Source organism: Columba livia, chromosome 6, assembly GCF_036013475.1.
Source record: "Columba livia isolate bColLiv1 breed racing homer chromosome 6, bColLiv1.pat.W.v2, whole genome shotgun sequence".
NCBI classification, from domain to species: Eukaryota; Metazoa; Chordata; class Aves; order Columbiformes; family Columbidae; genus Columba; species Columba livia.
The window spans coordinates 30,936,512-30,957,922 of record NC_088607.1 but is presented as its reverse complement, the minus strand read 5'-3'; the positions used below and the strand labels follow the sequence as shown (position 1 = coordinate 30,957,922).

The 21,411-nt window shown below is 38.2% G+C and overlaps 2 long non-coding RNA genes across 2 annotated transcripts in view; one reads left to right on the top strand and one right to left on the bottom strand.

Annotated features, from left to right (window-relative positions):
* The window catches only part of LOC110363995 (uncharacterized), a 368,778-nt gene that overhangs the window by 61,349 nt on the left and 286,018 nt on the right, over positions 1-21,411 (top strand). The window lies entirely within an intron of this gene.
* LOC110363999 (uncharacterized) lies at positions 3,122-18,265 on the bottom strand. Its single transcript, XR_002422444.2, has 2 exons — positions 12,314-18,265; positions 3,122-6,571 (listed from the first exon to the last, which is right to left on the bottom strand). It is a non-coding gene; the product is annotated as an uncharacterized LOC110363999 (long non-coding RNA).

The window sequence follows — 21,411 nt, the reverse complement described above, 5'->3', positions numbered from 1 at the left end:
AATTGTTTAAGGGGACTTGAGTAAATTTGCAGTGGGTCACCTTAACTGATTCCCAGGAAGGTCCTGTACTGATTTATTACCCAGTCAGTTGTTACGTAGCTTCAGGATAGTAACACAGTAGAGTTAAATCCAGGCAAGGTAAATATGTGAACATCAGATCACACTAAGTTAATTTATTCCTCTCTCTGCCTCCCCTTTTTTTCCCCTTTGGTTCTTGTGGTCTTGTCTCTGAAGTGTATATATATATATAAAATATATATATATATATAAATATATAAGATAGGGAAAAAAGACAGTCATAAATGGCCATTTTAGCAAATTTTAGCATGGGGTAAAGTTACTAGAAGAGCCCTATGAGAATATGTTCTGGGAAATGTGTTGTTCAATGCTTTTATAACTGAACTAAAAATGAGGTTTAGGAGAAAAGTAACAATATTTGCAATTGAAAAATAAGGTCAGGATAGCCCAATGTAAAGATGCTTAGGGAGAACTGCAGAACTGTTTTTCAGTACTGAATGACTACATGATAAAATGGCAGATAAAATCCCGTATGATAAATGCAAAATGATGATCCCAGGAAAAATATCTTCTAATGCACACACCATGGTAAATTTTACATTAGCTATTCCCATTCAGAAGCGAGATCTTTAAGGTCACTGAGAGTGGTTCACTGCAAATATCATCTGTGAGCTCAGCCACACTGAAAAGGCAAACAGACTCATAAAAACTAATAGGGGAAAAAAAAGAACAAAATATAAAATATCTTTATGCCGCCTATAAATCTAGGCTTTGCTTTTGCACATTGAATACAATGTACAGTTCTAGTCACCCCTTGAAAAAGGACAAGGAAAGAAAACATGGAGAAGGGCAGCAAAGATGATGAGAGGTAGGGGATGACTTCTGTGTACAGATCTAATTACTCTGGGATATACAGAACACAGAAAGCACATAGGTAATATCTCTTCACTGATTCTCATGGTGATCAGTAGTGCTGAGCACTGTTGTACTCAGTTATAGCTTTCTCTTTAGTTGGAATTTAGTATGGATATGATCTTTATGAATATGCATGTCTTGGTCCGTACTTTTAAGCATCGTTATATTTGGGTAGGTTTATAATTTTAAAGAAATATCTGTTATAGTACTTAATAAATGTCTTTATTAAAAGTGAACTCTGAACTATGTCAAGTTAGATATTTTAATAGTGCTCTTAGTGCTCCTCACCCATGACTCACAAATCTCTATGTGAATCTCAGTGCTGTGGTCAATGTGGTTTTGCAGTACGATCACACCATCCCTCGAAAGAGGACTGAGTCAAAGAAGACATTAACTAATTTGTGAGTTCTATTCTGTCAAATGTCTCTCTATCCTTACTAGTAAGCTCTGTTTTATTACTTTCTCCAATGTGAGTTATTTATTTTTGTTTGCAATAAAACCAAAATTGTATTATTTTTGGTATCAGAGATCATAGTGATTAGAACAGGGAAGACTAATGTCCTACAGGAATAGAAGAAAATGTTTCTCACGGGTTAAATAATTAGCTGAATTAGTATGGGGGATTTAATAACCTAAATACATTTTACAAGGGATAAAGATAATTGTTTTTGCTTCATCTCCTGGGATAATAGTGACTGACTGCAGATCTGTGCTTTACAGTTTAGTTAGCTATAATGATGCTATTAATAAAATATTTTTACTCATTATATAAGTGGCACAGCCCTGCCCTGCAAAACCTTCTGCCTTCCCCACTGCTTCCCCAACTTTGCTCCCTGGATATAGCGGCCATCTGAGAACTGCGGATTGCACAGATCTGTGCACAAGCCTGTTTCAGTGTTTATCGCACCGCACTGCAAAGGTGTTGGCCTCCACCATTAGTGCAAAATAGGCACTGAATACTTCAGACTTCTCTGCCTCACTCACAATTTGGCCTCTTTTTCCCTGAAACATAGTTTGTGCTAAATTTCTGTGACTTAATTTTGGACAGAACAATTCTGTGCTCCATTAATTGAATAAGTATGGAAATTGTGTGGTTTTTCTCAGGTTAGAAAGCAAAATATGACAGTAGGTTTTGCATTTCTGTGCTTGGGATGGAGGTTTGGCAGAATCGTTGTTTTGGAAGTATACCTTTTTAACAGTAAGGTCTGCATGCACACGCTGGAAGTCGAATAATTGCCCGTTTCGTGTTCTGAAGAGGAATGGGATCTCTCAGAAGAAAAAAAAAAGCACCACACAGTTGTCACCATATGATTAAAGTTTCAGTTTAGGCTGAAATGGTGAACATGAGGGAAAAGTGGAACTTTCTACTTAGAGAACTCAGCTGTACCTTACTACTTCAGAAGATTTGATTAGGCTTAACTTGTTTAATTTTAGTATAATACTAATTAACATTAAATAACAGGAAACAGGTGAAGTGAGTACAACAAACCTCTCTGACAGCTGATTCATTGCCTTTCACCTTTTACAACCATGGATGTATAAACTGTGATCATATATCTTTATTTTTTCCTGTTTAGTTTTGTTTCTATGACGTTTAGGTTAATTACTCTTATTCAGCCAGTATGTGTGCAAAATGCTTTGATCCACATATTTTTTCATTTAGCCGAGCAACAAGCAATGTCCCATGCAAAGTCAAGTGAGAGAAAAAAGAAAATAGGTTTCTCAATTAAAAAAAAAAATCCCGTGGATTTCAAGGGCATTTGAGCTTACAGCTTCCAATGGCAAAGTCAGGCAGTGAAATCCTCGGGACTGAGCCATCTCTGAAACAGGCAGCTGCAACATAGAGTTGTTGGAATTGTTGTCACAGGAGCCTACTGACACCAGAGACCTGGATGACAGATCTTAAAACAGGCATAATCCCAGTTCAAAAAAGGCTGTCTCCAGTCAGAAAAAAAAGCCAGAAAAAATTAGGCTTTGTCCAGACTGCTTTTAATCAGCTTAATCAGTGGTATGTGATCATGTGGCACTTCATTTATTTTAAACCCAAATTAACCTCTGTTACAGAGCCTCTGCTTAGTTTCTCTAAATTAACAATGGGTTATGACTTTTTGCAGCTGAAGTTGCATTAAAAAAGTACACGTGTGCAGAAAATAATAGCCAAGTATAATAAATGGGAAGTTTGTTATGCTTCTTTTGCAATTATGTTCTTTATTACTTATTTTAAAGAATAAATAATGTTACATATTTTCTGTTGCATTTGGTTAAAGCAATTGTCACATTGCCTATTGCTGCATATTTTTTATACATGTTTTCTGCTTCTTCCCCAAAAGCAAACACTGGACACACAGCAGCAGGACACCATTGTCTCCTCTGCAGTCACTGGGAGACACTGCAGGTGAAGTCACAGTCAGAATCTTGCAGAGGCAGGAATATTTCCTCAGTACTGTTCCTCCCCAGTGCTGGTGTGCTCTCTGCTCCAAGTCTTCCTCTGCCCCTTATTTATCTCACCTTGACTCCAAATGTGGCTGCCTTTTATCTCTTCTGTCAGCTTGTCTCCCAACTACTTTCCCTTGAGTGTTCTCTCTACCCATCACTTTTCAGTTAGCTAATCCCCTTCCAATTTATCTGCCATTTGCAGCCCTCTGGTGACCTGTGCTTTCCATCCCTTGAATGCTGCCTTTTGTCTGGTTCAGTCGGTGGGTGTCCTGTCCCTCTAGAGCAAGTGCAGCAAGATGAGTTCAGGGGCTCAGCTCCTGAAAGGAAGTGCTGCAGTTCACAGAGAGTTACTAAACCACGCTCTGACCTCTGCCCATGTGGGGTTTGGGCATGACATAGATAAGACACTGTATGGGAAGGCTTTGAATCGCAGCGTGGTTGTTTCTTGATATAACAGTTATTTCTAGTGCTGACTTCAGTTTTGAAATGGCTGTTTGCTGTGATGAATTCTTGTCATCCTGTTGCACACAGAGATGTTTCTGCTTCCCCCAGCATTCAGTTCAGTACATATGCTGCTCTTAGAATTGGTCCATCTGTTACTTGTTCCGCGGTCATTAACAGAGAGTATAGAAATGGGCAAGGAAAGGTCTTCTACTGTTGCTGTTTGGAGTAAACTGAGGTAGCTATCAGCAATACATGTTAAGAGTCTTTGCTTTGACCTTGTGAAGTAGAGGACAATGCATTTGAAAATCAGAAAGCAGACTAGGAGAGAACAGAATATAAATAGATTTATGGAAGCGTCACTGAGTGAAGATGAAAGATGAAGTGCTGTTACAGTTGCTGTTCTCAAGATGAAACCTATTAGGCAATGTGAGTACTTTGCTGGCTGTCTCAGGAAGGTGATGCTGTCAGAACAGAGTTGGTAGCAACACCAGCTTGTAATTTGAAACGCAGAAGCATTGGAAAAGATAATTTACCCATTCTTGTGCGCACTTCAGAGCAGGTTAACCGTGTGGGTAGGTAAATGAATCCTTATGCTGGTATCAAGACTTAATGAATCCAACTGTTTCTATTCAATCTGTTATTATTGGCCTTTCTTAATATGCCTGTATTGCAACTGGTTTCCAGCTTTGCCTTGTGGATCTGTGGCTGCATGGTGATATACAAACTGGCTTATGGCACAGCAGTCACTCCTAAACTTATGCCTAGAAGTCACATTTGAGAGTGCAGAACTCCATCAATTGTAATTCCAAAGAAAGTTTGTAGTGGTATAACGGGCAGTATCATCACCAATGAATAGTAATCTTGAATGCAAAAAGCCACAAAACTTTGGTTTCATTTCATTAGGGAATCTTTAAGGAGTGAACTAGTTACCAGTTCCAGCCACCTGTTTTCTATGATCATATCAATAAATAGAAGAAATCTTAATCTGCTGCTGATCACTGGAATTTACCAGCATCTGAATTTTATGTAAATATCTGAAGGGCAGCACTTCAGCTTGTGTGAAAAGTTGGAGTATTAAAGACAACTTCCCTTACCTCTAAGTCCCTCAAGATTCTCTTTAAGCTCCAGTTATGAAAAATAAAAGCAAACAAAAAAAACTCAACGGAAGAGGTGAAGGGAAATATGTACTGGCTACTATTGCTTTCCATCTTTGAGTGAGATTTATATGTACCACTAGTGATGTGAGGTAGCATATGCATTTAGATCTCATGGTGTGTTATACTCTTTTGCACTGAAGTAAAAAACAACAACAACAACAACAACAAAAACAACAAAAAAACAACTATGCAGGGATGGTAGAAAGCCAAGAATCCTGTAGGTTGAGCTTCGCCACTGTTCATGTGATATTTTTCGACTCTGCTTTTTCTTTGAGCCATAGGACTTTCCCGCTTGCCACCTGGAGAACCTGGTCAGTGAGGTTACACAGAGAATCTTAAGCCTGGCTCTGGAAACACAGGAGACAGGACATCCAGAAGAGCTGAGGTTGTAGGGCTGCAGTGGTGCTGTGAGACTTTTTCAAAAGAGCCAGATTTTAGACAGGAGAAGGCTCCAAGGAAAGCTAGCAATGGGGGGATGCTTGTCTGGTTTGTTGAAGAAGAAAGCAAGAACGGAAGGAATGGAGGCAATGCAGCTTTATAATTGCCCTTTCCACCGAGATTTCTTTAATGATTCAAGCCTCATCTCTCTGCTGTACTGACAGAATGGGATTAGATACAAGGTGGGTGGGAAGGGAGGAGGAAAGCACATTCACTAGATTTTAATCAGGGCAGCTTCAAAGTTTGGAACAGAAAGCTGCTATGAGTACACGTGCCTAAGCATTAAGCTTTTCATTAATAATATTGATAGATTGCATCTTTTCTGCTGAGTTTTGCTACTGAAGTAAGAAATGGCATTTAAGTCACTTAACAGCATGTCAGTGATAGCACACGTTGTAATATCTGAGTCTTGATGTCACGTGCGTGACTGAAGGCTGGGAGTCATTAAACTCTCTGAGAAAGTGAGGGTTGTATACCCACACTTTCTCTGTGTTATTATTATTAATCACCTGCTTGTAACAAAGGACTACGTGTGTCTAAATGTTTTTATTATGCAGATACAGAATATGTTTTTGGTTTGCTTCCTTTGTAATAAAAACAATGCTTCAGAACAGCAATGAAAAAACTAAAGACAAAAGCATGTTCAGAGTCCAGTTGTGCCAGCTCATTTAGTCACACCAAAGCTTCCTTGTAGCAAGAAAGCACTGTAGCTGGTGAAAAGACTGCAAGGTAGCAGTCTGTGCCAATTTGTACCTTTCTGTAAGCACTGGGGTGGCGTAGGGTAAGTGGGAATTTGTTGTGAACCTCCATTTAGTGGCATCTGTCCTGAGTACTGGAGGGAAACAGAATGGTAATAATTCGTTTCGAGTAAAAACTGAGGAATTAAGGTTACAGTTGGCCTGCTGCCAACAGCTGCTGAGTGTGACAGAGAACCATTTTACAAGATGATGTTGGGAGGTTTTCATAGTGATGTCGACATGACTCTGAATCAGCGGGTGCTGAGATTTGTTGGATTTGTTACATGTTACTCATTAAAGGAGAATTGCAATCAAAACAAGTCAAGCATTCCTGAAGAAATGTGGGACTCCACTCAGACAGCTGAAGTAAGATAAAATCCACAGGAGCTCAACACTCCTCACTGGGATGCCAAATCTGAAATAAAACTGTATGAAGTGTAAGATTAGATCATTAGATTCAGACAGTGGTTTATGGTACAATAAAAACACTTATGTCCTTAAGTACAGCAGAAGCAACAGGCGTGAGAAAGACCCTATGTCTTCCTTAGTGCAATCCATAAGAGACAGGGTGAATTATATGGTTTAGCAGATGAGAAGTTCACAGAGATGGTCAAGGTCTGTGAACTTTGCAATGTGCTGCTAGAAGGGTAAATGGATTTCCCTGTGTGTTAGAGAGGAGACACAGTGAGTATGGATACTTAGTGACTATTTTTGTTGTTCTAGTTCATTTCCTTCACATCACTGTCAAATTTTTCAGCTGCTGTAAAAACGTTTTTAACTGGAGTGCTGAACACTAACGAGGTAGTGTCTGTGCTTCTGATGTTATAAACTGTTAATATTTATAATTTTTGGCTGTTTTTACATCCTTTATACCATAAAATAGTCAGAGGAGGGGCATCATTTTGTATTTGGATAATACCAGTAAAATGTTTTGAGTATAGTCAAAGTATTCATTTAATTACTTTGTACAATTGAGACTGAGATCTCATTAAGTCAAGAGAATTAAATAGTTGTTTTCAAGCCCAAATTCAGGTCTGTTTGGCAGTAAATAAAAATGAATGTGATTGTCTTGATCTAGTTCTCTTTTGTAGCTGTTAAAGGACCATTTTTTATTGGCTACAAACTGTAAGGAAAATATACAGTATATATTCAGAGTAGAAAGATGTATTGTTAGGATATTTGAGGAATACTTCCTTATCTCTGTTAAAACTGTTGAGGTTAAAGTAGAGTCAAAGGGAAGTAAGTATGCTTGGAAATTTAGCATGCTTACTGTGTTCTTTAATGATGGATAAAACAGTCAAGAATGAAAAAATCCCTCTCTGTTCTTTCCCTCTAGGAAAGTAAATGGAAATAAAGTACTAAATCTAAATGGAGAGGTTATAAGTAAAAACTGGGGAAAATCAATTATGAAAGAATAATTTTTTTTCCTTAACTTTTTTTTTCTATTTAGTCTATAAAAATTCTATGAATAAAAACTTTTCTAAACTTTTTAAAATATTTTGACATTTTTAATTGCTGCAGTTTACAAACACCAAAGCTATTTTTTTTTTTTTTTTTTTTTTTTTGGCAAATGCTCAATGTGAAGGCTGATTTTTCTGGAAGATAAGAGGAGAACAATTTCCATCAAAGGCAAGGCCTATTTGCCATAAGCTATTTCATTTCTTAATAATCATTCAGAAAGATTCAGAAAGACAAGACTGAGATTTTTAAGGCCAAGGATACACTTTTGGAGAAACTTCAGTGGAGTAAAACTATAAATGCCTGATTGGGGTTAGTGTATGAAAAAATCAGTAGCAGAATTTTCCATCACATTCTCTGGGCAGAGGTTATGTTTTATGTTTTTGTTGCTGTTTTTTAGATGTGCCTAAAACATTTTACTTCTGTGTTTATAGGTGAATTGGATCTTTAGTCTCCTACAAGAGAAGGTCATGTCATTTATCTGCTGACGGAGACGTTCCTAAAACCTTAATATCTATAAAGTGTCTCTTCCAGTGCAGATCAATCCAATGCAGAGGAGGATGAAGTTCTATGTCTTCTGTCTAGTGCACGCTGTGATTGAATAGATCAGATGTTGTCCAGGGAATCCTGAACTTTAACTTGATTTTGCTTCTGTGGTATGACAGGCAACTTGGCAAGTGTGTTAATTTGGTTTTAATTTTTCCTCACTAGAAAAGTAGGTTAAATGCTCCTACTGCTATCTACAACCTAGGGAAAAGGCTCAGTTTGTAGACTGGTATCTGCTGGCAGGTTTGAAACATATGGTCAGCCCACAGGTGTGTATTTTGTATTGTACATCCCCCAGGCCATCTTGATGTATTTGGGCTAGTTATATGCAAACAGGCTTTCCTTTGAGGACTATTGTTTGTGTGTATATATGCCCTTCACAGTATACTAGTATAACTTATGGCAGTTGCCTCTATACTTGCCAGATTTCCTAGTTGTTTTCCAGCAGATAAGTATGAGGACAGGATTTTGAAGTGATGACCTAGCTTTGTTTGGTAAGCTGGTAGTTGATCTACCAACTGTTCAAAAAAGCGTGTCAACTTGAAGTCAAAGGGAGACCCTTTGAATTAAATCATGGGAGAATTCTACAGTCTACCAGTGTGACAAATAGAGTGAGATTCTGATGTCTTTCAGATAGAGTGGTGTTGCCCTTTCTGACGTTATCCTATTAGGTACATGATGTGAAATGGCATAATGTTGCATGGGATGAAATCATGTTGGATTAAAAGCTAGAATAGCAATGACAGAGCCAAATTGGCTAACAATAGCTTCCTTGTAAACCAATACATTAAAAAACCCCTTTTTTCTAAATTATGGATCTTTCCATTCAGCTGAAGTTAATATAATTCCATGCAGGCTTAGCTTTTTACCATTACAGGTACCTTCACACCCACACACGGTTTATTTCTGGCTCTGCCTGTGCATTCTAAATGTTTAAAGTTTAATAGGAAATGCATTGGCTGAATCAATTAGTGCTGCAGCTACTAGTTTTAGCCCCATTGTAACTGTTATAAAAGGAAAAAAAGGCATCACAACTTCCACAACTGTCTCTTATATCAGTCTGCTGTATCTGATGTAAAAGCATTAATAACACTGAAGTGTGGGTTCGTATGGTTTTTGCAAATCTTTCGGTGTCTTCTCACAACACACTTGAGTTTGACATTTCTTCTTTAATAAAAACAAAATTATTTTGCCATCCAGCCCTTTTCCAGGCAGTTGTAGCAATCAGCACGTCCAGACCCCGTTCCAATCCATCATCACTAGCGGCGCAGTTCTGTGAATTGGATTTGTACTAAATTATCACTGCCATTAGGGGAAGCAGAATATTGGCCTGGGATTTTGGAATACAGGTCAATGTCCCAAGGATTTTTCCATGTGTAATCTGACAAGTTGCAGCTATTTGCAGCTTTCATGATGAACTGCTTTTAGGAATTGATGTTTTATCTGCTAATGGCACAGGCAGAGCACTTCCTTTTTTTTAAGAAAAACATTGTGTGTGTGTTTTGCTGAGCTGTTTCAGATTATCTCAGGGTACTTAGATGGTGGAATGATTATATAGGCAATTAAGTCAATCATTATATGCTCAGCAATAGTTCACACACAGCTTTGTATGTTACAACCTGAATTTTATAGAAGAATCTAATGTTAGTCTAGACATCAGGGTCATTCAGTCCTCTATTAGAAGAAGCCTTGTGGGACCTTTAAACTTCTACTTAGAGGCTGGCAAAGGGACCAGCTTTATGATCGCTATTAACAGAGAACAGCAGCTGGACTTCCCTAAGCATTACATGCTGCACTATCAGCAGCTGGTTATAAAACATATTGTGATCCTCTTTAGAGCTCATGACCTCCTTCTCCAAAAGGAAGAAAGTCGATTGGTGAGCAGGGCTGAGACAATTGTGTTTTAGTTTGTAATTGTCTTGGAACTGTGTGGTTGGCTCTCTTGGATAGTGTATAGTTCCAGATGTCCTGAAAGTCCTTTGCTGTTCTTTGAGGAGTATTAATCTGTGATGCTGTGATTTTCAGGCTCAACATTTTGGCCAATAAATTGTGCCCATCAGCCACACGTGGTAGATGATGAAGTATTCCCACAAGAAACCTACTATAAGAGGAACTGTCACAGAAAGACAGTCTTGAATTATCATGAACAAATGCAAGGAGCTTGTTTGTGTGTTTGGCTTGCTTTCTATTTAAAAAATGACACAACTGTGAAAGGTGTTTTCAGTCTCAAAATCTGGAGTAAAGCAATATGCCAGATCACACTTTCTTTTACAGTAGGATGCTGATGTCCTGATTGACAGAACATGCAACTTAGCCTTTTACTGTAAGAACAGGACCGCGCTGTGACCATTTCAGTTTCTGCCACTTTACTTGGTATAAGGTAGATCATAATGAAGTCTATGGACCCAGGAGACCATGGACAAACCTTACTGAGTGCAGTATCTTATGTCTAAGAAAGAATAAGCTATAGTTCATTCTTTTTAATTTCAGATCTGCTAATTTACTGCTATAAGCTATAAGGACAGAAGACTAATGAGACATGAACTCAAACTTGGATTTTAGAAACTGAAGATCCGAAAGCAAGGTTTAAGAACAGAGTAAATACCAATTCAAAAAAAGGTTTGAGAGTGACTGAGAAACAGATTTAAATAATAGCAGAAAATGCACTGGATTAAAACCTATTAAAAGGAAGATCAGGTCCAGAAATCTAGTGGAATTTTCTCAGGGAACTAGACAAAGCAGAGAATGTGTTGAAAAGAGTGAACAGGAGTTTATCTAGAGCTCTGAAAGCTTTTTTTATAATTTCATAGTTAGCAAGTTTCTGTCTTAGAAACTGAAATGTCTGAATAGTCAAATTGCTACAGCAGGAACAGTGAGGACTGGAAGCAACTGGAGGAGAGAAAGAACAAACTGAGCATCTTCTCAGCAGTGGACAATTTCCTTCATTTTTTTAGGGAAGAAATGTACAAGTCATCAAAGTTATGTTTGTTAAAAGGGAATTTACAGCTGTTGAAACCCCCACTGGCCCCAGCTAGGCTGATGTTCTACTGCACACTTATAAAGAGTTTGAAGACTTGAATAGTGGTTCTGGCTGTGGGAAGCCAGAAGCAGGAGCCACAAGGCAAAATATAGCTGCTGTTATTTGCAGCTTGTCAAAAACTTTTGATTTCCCTAGAGTTTGTTTACACTTTCGTTGTATTCGTTCATACTTTGTGCCATGGGGCTCCTCTCAAATGTAGGTAGGGATTTATTTTATTTTATTTTTTTTTATTTTTATTTTATTCCTGTATTTATGCTGGAAGATTGGGCCAGTTCTTCAAAGCACAGTTTGTTGAAACAGTCATTTTGGCTAAGGGCAAGCCCTTCAAAACAGGTCTAAATTGGGCTTGTCAGTTGAAATGTGATTTCTTTGATAGTCTCTGTGATCTGGCTATAAACGGTAAACCCATGGGAAGTGCCTGATGAAAACCACTCGGTTTAGTACAGCTGGCACGTGAGAAGTGCTTTCATAGGACAAGATTTTTTGACAGCAACGTTAGGCAGTGAGATTCCTTTAAATGTATGGATCTGGTACTTGTCTAAGAAATAACTAGTGTGGCAGCCCTTGGTAGACCTGTCTTTGTCACACCAGGTGCACAAACATATGTGTACTGCAGGGAATATTGTTTAAACATCAATGAATCCTCAAAAGGGGAAAAAACAACCCACATCCCTCTTGCTTGCAGTTCATATTCTCACACCTGAAAATCGTTTTGTCTTAAAATACTGTCTGAAGACAGGTTACTGCTGTCAATGCCCAGGTAGCATCAGATGATTTTCACTTTCTGGGTTATTTTTGTGTTATTTCAGACTTTTTCTCATGTTAAAATATACTGCCAGGGATTTCTCTTGCAGCATGATTTTTAAAGTGATGTTATCCTTATGCTTGTTTTTAATAACTATTTGGCAGTTGTTTTCTTATATATTGTCTTCCATTCTGTATGCACCAAGGTTTGTTTATGTTGTTGCTATTTATAGTAGGGTCTCCCACAAGGCTGTGGGTGCTAGTAATGATTTTTTAAGAGCAGAAATATCCTTGCAGCAATTTCATAAATGGAAAGTGACACAGAGAATAAACAGATGCAATGAGAGAACTAATGCATATTATAAATTGGCGCTTCATACCTTCATCACTCAGAGGAATCTGTCAATCTGCGAAGCTAAGCTGAACTGTTATGGATCCCTCTCAAGGAATGTATGCTCATATCTTCCAAATATGATGATTTCTACTGTCAGAAGAAAATGGCACTAGATCTACATTTCTTAGGAAACCTAAGGAGTATAAATATAGAAAACATGGAAATTGCTGTAATTTACATGCAACCATTATTCTTTTCAGCATTTTCAATAAAGGACCCCATAATCTATAATACTTCAAAAGAAAATAGAAGAGGAATTCAGATGTTTGCCGTGATAGGATGAAACTAGTCATAAAGACTTTTTTTTTTTTTTAATATTGTAGATGTTTTATATGAAATCTAGTTGTAATCATTGCAGAGAAGTATTACTCTGAAATGTTGCTGTGATTCTGGGATAATTATAGTTTAGTGCTTAGGCTGTCTTGAAATACTGGTGGTATATAAATTCAAGACCAAATGCTCACCTGGTCCCAAATGACAGGTGTCAGCCATCCTCAGTTACGCTGGTGGTGTTCTGGGAGGTTTAGCAAAGAAAATGCCTCCTTCTTTAGGCTTGACTTCTAAAACTTTTATCATGTAACTCTCTCTAAAGACTGTGAATCCATGAAGAACCCTAACATGAGTTCTCTGGACAACACGCAGGACCTCTCTGTTCTTCCTGATTTACTCCTGTGGCTGGTTTATAGGGATCCGAAAGCCAGAAGTGGCAGGACATGCTTTTATATCCAGAACAAGTTTTTTTGTACTGTCTTCTCAGAACACAGCTGTCCCCTATGCACCTTTTAAATTCTCAATCTGCAAGGCCTATATTTGTAGGATTTTGCAACACAAATGAAGAAAATGACTAATCAGACATCTGTTTTACTTTTAATATTTAATAATTGTTTACATTTCCAAATATGTTAGTTCTAAAGTATTCAGTCTGTACCTGAATCTCAAACCAGGCATTCACCAACCTAATTTTAGTGTAAAGCAAAACATTCAGGTTAGGAACAGATGCCTCATATTAGGCACCTAGTTTTGAACATGCTTCTTTTCTTGCCTTAAGAGAGCAACTGCTACTGTGGGAGTCATTGGACTCTTCAGGTTTCAAATCATTATTTCTGGACAAGCCTCCCCCTCCCCCAAAATTCAGGATCACAGCAGGCTTCTCATTTTTAGAATGATAATATCTACAAACAGCCAACTAGAAGTTGGTAAATGGTTGAGAAGCTGGAGTTTAGGGTTTGATTCACCATTCTGATACCTGACTTACCACTGGAGCAGTTTGCTGTCCTCTTACTCTTCCATCACATCTTTTTTATTTAACTTCCTTTTCATTTTACTTTCAAATCAATGTCACTTTCACTAGTGAACTTAATGTTGATGTTAAACTGATGAAAAAAAGCAAATGAGCTAAAGCAATGTCGGCTGTACTCTGTGGTACAGGCACAGAAGGGTTTTTGATATCTCTAAAACAGTCATCAGTTGGTTTGAACCACAGGAAAATTCTAATTGGATCTAAACCAACTCTGAAATGTTCTTGCCAAAGGGCAATTTCAAAACCATTTTGTGCTTGTGCTTAGCTGTGATAACCTAACTACTGTCCCACATGAAAATCAGATGCTAATGGCAACCAACTGGTAATAATGGGCCAATCTAGGTCTTAGGTTAGGTCTTCATTGTCATAAAGCTTTAGGCTTACAACACTTCTATGTTAAAGATAGCTCAAGGACACAGGATGGAATCTTTCATCTGGAATAAATGGAAGTTTGTCCAAATGAATTCATAAGTGTGATTGTTAACAGCTTCCTCAGTTCTTTAGCACTTTTCTATCCTGTCAATATTCAAATAGTGAGACAAAATTATTTTAGCTGCAGGTTGCATCTCTGTTTAGATGTATGCCTTAGCCAGTTGTTTTCTAGGTTATCACTAAACCTGTGAATTTGTCCAAGCTATTGTGTAAGCATGAAAACTTGAACTGATGCTTGAAAATAGTTCTAGTGCTTTAGGTAGCCTGACGTTTATGCTGAATTAAGGCTTGAGCAATGTGATTTTTCTTCCTGAGGTAATAAACTGGCTTTTGTTATTTCAATCATTGGAACCAGCATGCAGTAAACCACAACTTTTGTACATCAGATTGAATTTTTCTATTTATCATTGATGTTGACCAAGATCAAATATTGTGATATTAGTGGGAGCACATTCTGGATAACATACAAATAGTTTTCCCTAGCAATACCTGTTAGAAAACCCTGATCTAATCTTAGCAGAAGTTTTAAGGGGGCAAACTACCAAATGCAACTAATACAACAACCAGCTCCAGGAAGTTCCTAACACAGAGAGGCACCTAACTAGAGGAAAATAATCACAACCTCCCCAACAGATTTATGTTGTTTCTGACTTTTATCCTGTGCATTCCAATAATAAATCTATCACATGTGAATCATGATTTTAACTTCAAAAGAGACAGCATTTCCCTGGCTACAGATCAGTGATGAATCCAGAAGGCACTTTACTATATCGCATGCATCAACATTTTACTAGACAGAATAATTACAGCCTGAAATCTGCAGCTTTCCTAGAACTGGGAATGTAATTAAAACCTGTTAATTAAAAGAGGAAGTTAATGTTACTGCTAATTTAAATCTTATTAGTATATTCTCTTATGTTGGTTGCGTGCTCAATATATGTTCTCCAGAATATGGTCAAAAGAGAGGACCAAATGTTTTGATGATAAAATTTGGTGAGGCTTCATTGAAGTCAGTAGAAGTGTGCCCACTTGCAAGGCTTTTTCATTTTTTTTAGTGTCGCAAAAGGAAATTTCTCCCCTCTGTATATATGTAGCCAGAATGTTCAAAAACTCCTGAGGATGATGGGCAACAGATTTGATTTAATGCAACAGAGAATGAGAGGTGATTTCTTAACAAGAAATATTTGCTCTGGTCCGTAAAGCAAGGTAGATTCCAAATTGGCTTTGGTTTCCTGACTCTCCTAAGTTAGAAAATCCTGGTGTATTTGTGTGGTGATACAGCTCTGATGGTGCCAATGCTGCAAAGTCTAGTGACTAATAGACTCTGTCATTTTACCTAGTAGTTTTTGGAGCAATATTTAGCTGAGTCTTGCAGGAATAACTTTAAAAGGATCATTCGGGTTTCCAGGCGACATTCTGCTTTGATGGTGTCTTTTCGCTGCTTCTAGTTAGTTTAACTGGTTGGGAGTGTTAGGGACAAGGTGTAAAACTGATTCAGCCTACTGTCCACCTCTCACTTATCTGAGGAAGCTGTGGCTTTCTGGAGCTTTCTCTTTCCCTTTTGCTCTAATTCCCGCCATTCAGTGAACTTTAAGCATTTGATTTCACTTGTCCCCATCATAGTAGACTCCAGGAACTTTGCACTGCTGCATACTTGCAAGTGATAACATCCATGCATATTTCTGGCGTTTGTGCTGCAAACAAATCACACATTCTGGAAAAACATAGCTGGATGTAACTATTTCAAAGTAGTTCTTTCATATTACTCTTCAGTTTCTTTCTCTTCCATTTTTCTTCTTTAGAAGCTGTTTCTGCCAAGTGCAGAAGTGAGAATGAAGTTTTTCAACCATGTGCAGGGAGCTTGAACAGCAGTATTAGTTTATTAGAGCCTGTTTATTCTGTGTCACAGCTTCAAATTTGGCTGTGTGCTCTAGCCAGACTGGCACAGAGTTAATATTCTCTTTCAAATGCTGCTGAGGGTCTTCACGTAAACACAATTTTGTCAGTAATAAAACATGTTCTCCCAGCATCCAGGGTTGCTGTGTGTATTGATTTTTTTTTTTCTTTTTTTTTTTTCCCACTTTGAAATTCTTCTAATCAAAAGATGAACCAGATTCTACTTTCGCACTTATTTTTCACTACCATACTCCTTGTGCCACACGTACAGTCTCCTTCCATATAATATCATTAATTTCAATAGTGCAGTTCAATTTCGAAAGATACTTCCTAGCAACCCAGAGATGCTTATTATCACACACAAACACAAAATAAAAACAGAAAGCCCTCTCCAGCTCAATCAGGAATTATGTATCAGCCATGTTGCTAGTTTTGTTGGGAATATTTGACCAATTGAGATCTCTGACAAACTGAACAGCTTCTTTCTTTAGCTTGGCTGTGTTAGATAACCCAGAAAACCTGGAGCAGGCTGAAATGTGAACACAATAGACTGAAAGTTTTGAGAGCTTAAAGTAAACCTTATTTCTTTATCCAAAATGTCTAGACAATTTTTATTGTTTTCTTAATAAGCACCATGGGTTATTTCTGTGGAATCCAAATGGTTACTTTAGTGTCTTGGGACACATCAACTCTATTTTGCTGATCTGGACTGACTTGACAAAATACAAGGTGGGGCTTAACATGTATTTTGTTCCTTTGGGGTTTGTGGAGGGGTTTTGTAGATAAAGATTTGTTGCTGAATTAGTCAGGCTCAAAGGAATCTCAAGGCCTCTTTGAGAAGCTGAGAACAGAATCTGCTGTGAGAAAGAGGGGCGTTCCTCAATCAGCGGGGTCCTGGTGTGGCGTGAATCATCAGACGTATCACCAGTGAGACTCCAGTGCATGGTCAGCCCATGATAACTCATTTAGCGAATCAATGCTTGGAGCATGGACGTGTGATTAGAATATGGTTACGTATATAAGGAGACTTGTTTCTGTAATAAATGGCTTTAGCGTGATTCACATTGAATTGACTTGTTTTGCTGAGTCCTTATTTCGCTCCAACAGGGGTTCATTTCTGTCGGAGAACTCCAAATATCAAAAAGTCATGTAGCTACATAAAAGGGCAAGGGGGACAAGTCATCTTCTCTTCCAAGCATCTCCAGGGTGGTTGTATAGTAATTTCCCATTCTCATACTTTCCAGGAAATTCCTGGTGCTTTCTAAGTAATTTTAGAACACTTGCTTGGAGTTCCTTCACATTGAGTGAGAACCTGGTACCCTAGAGAAAGGTATGTAGTCCTTTGTGTTGTTTTTATTTGGGAAGTAAAACATTGTTCTGTTATTAATGACAGACCTAAGACTTAGCTCTGTCTCTCTTGAAGCCATGTTAGCCTTTAATGTTTTCTCAATACTTCTTATATTCAGTGATTGATAGCCAAAACCTGATTAATTCTTATGAAACCCTTGTTCACATTGAAGGTTTCGCCAGCATATTTTTTATGAAGGACTTGATAAATGATTAAAAGGCTCTTTAAGAAGTGATTAGTCAGATGTTATAGGTTTTCCAATGCATCAATACCACGATTCACAGCAGGAGTCTTGCTAAATGTTGTGTGTTGCTCCTGAAGGAATGAGGAGCTAAGGGCTCCATGCTAAGGGCAGCCTTCTAGCTCAGGTGCCTGAGGCAGATGCTGAGACCTTTGTACTGACCCAGGACTAAGGCTTTCCCCTCTCCTGCTCCCCACTTCTGGCCCTTCAGAAGTAACTCTTTGAAGGAAAACATTGCCATGATCCTAACTGAAAAATTAGATTTTTCTCTTACATTGTAGTAAAACGTAAAAGCTGAATTTCTGGCACAGTGTTTTCATGTTGTTGAAGCTGGACAGTTTAACAGATCCAAACAAAATAATTTGGAAGTTGTATATAACAGTCTGTGTATTTTCATTCTACTTTGAAATGTTAGATTTTTCTGGGGAACTGAAGGTCTGAATTTTGATGAGCTCTAACACAGAAACAGAGAGCATCTGTGACTCAGTATATTCTGTGGGTGCTGCATGATTATTCCTGGAGACAGCTCTCTACAAGACTTGTAACATTTATAGCTCTGGTCAGTGTTCAGGCAGTTTCTGTCTTGGATTCCCATGCAAACGCAGCCAGTCTGTTTTCAGCTGAAGTAATCACGTACAGCAGTTCATAATCATTTTTAATAAAGGGAATGGAAGTTTGACAAGCTAAAAAATGATTCATTTACAGTTTCCCTCAGGAAGCTTCCCAGTATCATTAGCAAAGGAGAGAGACAGAAAAAGACTTATTTTTGATGGGATTACCGCTTATCCCAGGCACCTGGATTTAAACTCACTAAAATAAACACTCCAAGGAACTTAAATAATGAATTCTTCTTCTTTATTATTTCTGGAGAAAAATCTTCTCGTCATATTCTGTTCTCTGCACTCTATGTGTGAAAAATCAGCAAACTGGCAATAAGCAACTAGAAAATGTGGTAAGATCTATCTGATCTTAGCCCTCATGCTGTAGTGTGCCTTTTTTGTGCTAGGGTGGGCAGCCGGTGTGATGTGAAGGGCTGACTGTCACAGGGAGTGTGAGACTTGGAGGAGAGGGATGGTAGTGACCTGTCCAAATGGAAAACAAACATCCTGGAAGCTGACATGTCATTTATCACTGTCCTGGCACAGTGGATTGCATAATGTAGCATTTCTCACATGTGGTCTAGTGTTGAATTGTTCATGTAATCTGTTGTTTTTCTCAAAATCACTTTTGCTTAGGCTGGAAAACTTTGTAACTGGTCACCATGGAGGGTACTGCCCTGTTACAATTGCACCTTTCTTCTTTGCTATGTTAAAAGATATTAAAGAATTGAACATTTAGTACAAAAGGTAGGCTTCCCCACCATGGCCTCTCTTGGACCCTGCTTGTGTTTATGCTGCTAAATGTCAACAAAACCAAAAACATCAAGCATTTACCTTCCTATTTGTTTCTTTGTGCTGGGAGAAGGGAAGATCAGCTGAATCAGACCTATTCAATGCACAGCAAAAAGGCCTCTGGTGGAAGGGTTATGAGCAGGACAGGAAACCTTCTGCTGGATTTGTAACTGCAAGACTAAGGTGGTTGTGTCTGGAGCCCACATGTTTGCAAGCATTCTCTGCAATGATGGGTTATTTCTGGTGTTTTCCCCAGGGTTTTGAGGTGATGGACTGAAGGGTTGAAAATGGGCAACAGAAAACAGCTATCAAAAATCCAGGCTGAAGACATAATAAGAAGTGAGAGTCTATAGTAATTTAATTCTTCTACAAATGGCTTAATCAAATACTGACTACAAACAACTCGAGTAGTTTAAGAAAATTAGGAGGTATGACAACTGTAGGATGTTACAGTTCATAAGGAGAACAGTTTCCACCTTTACATCAGCCCGACCTGTTCCTGGAGGTTTTGAAAAATAGCCACATTCTCAAACTCATGCTGTCTTATTCCCTGTATATAAAAACTAAGGTTTTTAATGCTTTTATAAACTTTTAAATACTTATCAGCAATGCAGCCAGCCCAAAATGAGAAATAAAACTATTATGCTGGGTAAAAAGCTGTCCTTTGTGTAGAAATCACAGCTCCTTTCTTGGGCAAGCAGCAAGGTGGTTCAATCATGACTTGCTTTGGGTTTTTTGAAGACACCAGTGCTCTGGCAAACTTAGACCCTCTTGGGTACAGTGTTTAAACTCTCAAACGATGCCAGACCTGGCTTCCTTGAGGAGGTTTCGCTTGACTCCAAAGGGAGCCTGGGTGGCCAGGCACTAGTGGCTTCAATGTTCTTTCTGACCCTTGCTTTCTGATAACGTAGATGGCCAAGTTTGCTTCTCTTCTGCCCTCCAAGGTGTAGAAAATGGATGGTAGGAAATGAGCCACACTCTTTCCTACAGTTCAACCACAAAAAGGCAGGAACATAAATTAATTGTAAAGGATGTAAAGGCCACCGCTACTCATCTGTTGCAGCAAGTCCTCATATTATTAGTTCTAAGGATCCCAGAAATAGGTCACACCTTCATTTTGAGAGGGAAGGAGGTCCAGGGTATTACAACAATTAAAAAATTAAACAACTCAACCAGACAATAACAAAACAAGCAAACAAAACCACACAAAAAACCCCTCAACCCCCAAAGAAAAAAAAAAATGTATATGTAGAGGAAAATAATAATGTGTTACCATTCTTTGCCTAAAACTTAAGCAGTAAGCAGATCCTTGTAGCAGTGACCCACAAGTGTGAACAAACCAGCACATTAAAAAGCTTTGTGCTAGGTTGTGAATTGAAAACCTGCTCAGCTGCCTGTTCTCTCTGGATTCTGACTGCTTGCTTATAATACCAGAATCATAACCCTGCTTTGTTTGATTCTGCAGAGGGTGGAGAAGGAGAGACAACAGGAGGAGACAGGGAGCTGTTTGTTATTTGTGACCATATGCCATTGTACAAGCTATGTGGAAACCAGAGCAGTGACTTTAGAAGAAAACTCGCTGAAAAGATTTTAAATGGATTTAATTAATTCCTCCCTCCTTCTCTTTTATCTCCATCTGGAAAGAGCTGTCCTGTGTGGCTTTTGTATGGTTCTCTGCAGGATCAGGTGCCAAACTATAGTAATTAAAATGGGGAATGAGGAGGAGGTGGTAAGACTAAAAGCCATTTTTCTTGGCACACAACCTCTAGTACAGTGCTACAAAAATAATTTACTTGCAATTTTTTCCAATTACTCAAAGCTTCAAAATCCCTTCAAAACCAGCTCCTTATAGTGGGGGGAAATGATGAAATTTCACATATTAGTTCCCTTTCTCAAACTTGCACATCACTTCAGAGCCTATTCTCATTATAGCCAGTCTTAAGATGACCTGGCTTCAAGTATACAGACATTTAGAATTTCTTAATGGAGATTGTTTTAACTATGAATTGTTCATATCTGTAACTGTCACACCCTGCACAGCAGAGGTGTTCCAGAGATACAGAGAAAACTGGTACTGATAAGGTAAGCTCAAGAAGAAGTGTTTCAGGCAGATACTAATCAATATGAAATAAATGAGGAGAATTTGTAGCACTGTTTGTCAGTAATGCGGAAAACATTAAGATTTGTTTCTGGAACAGAGTTTCAGGCTGAACTGATATGGGATAAATCAAACAAGTGCAAAAGTATTTATCTGTACTCCACAATTTCTTTTACAATTGCAGTTATATGTTGTACTGTTGGTAGGATTTATGGAGATTCTGAACAATGGTCACCATCATTGATCTTGAAGGGACAAGGAAGAAAAGCCTATAGATATATAAAACATTAGTGGTATACAAATAGATCCTTTTCCACTCAGTTCCAGCATAGTCAGTTTTGTTGTGTTTTATCTGTGGGAATAACTCTAAACTGTTAG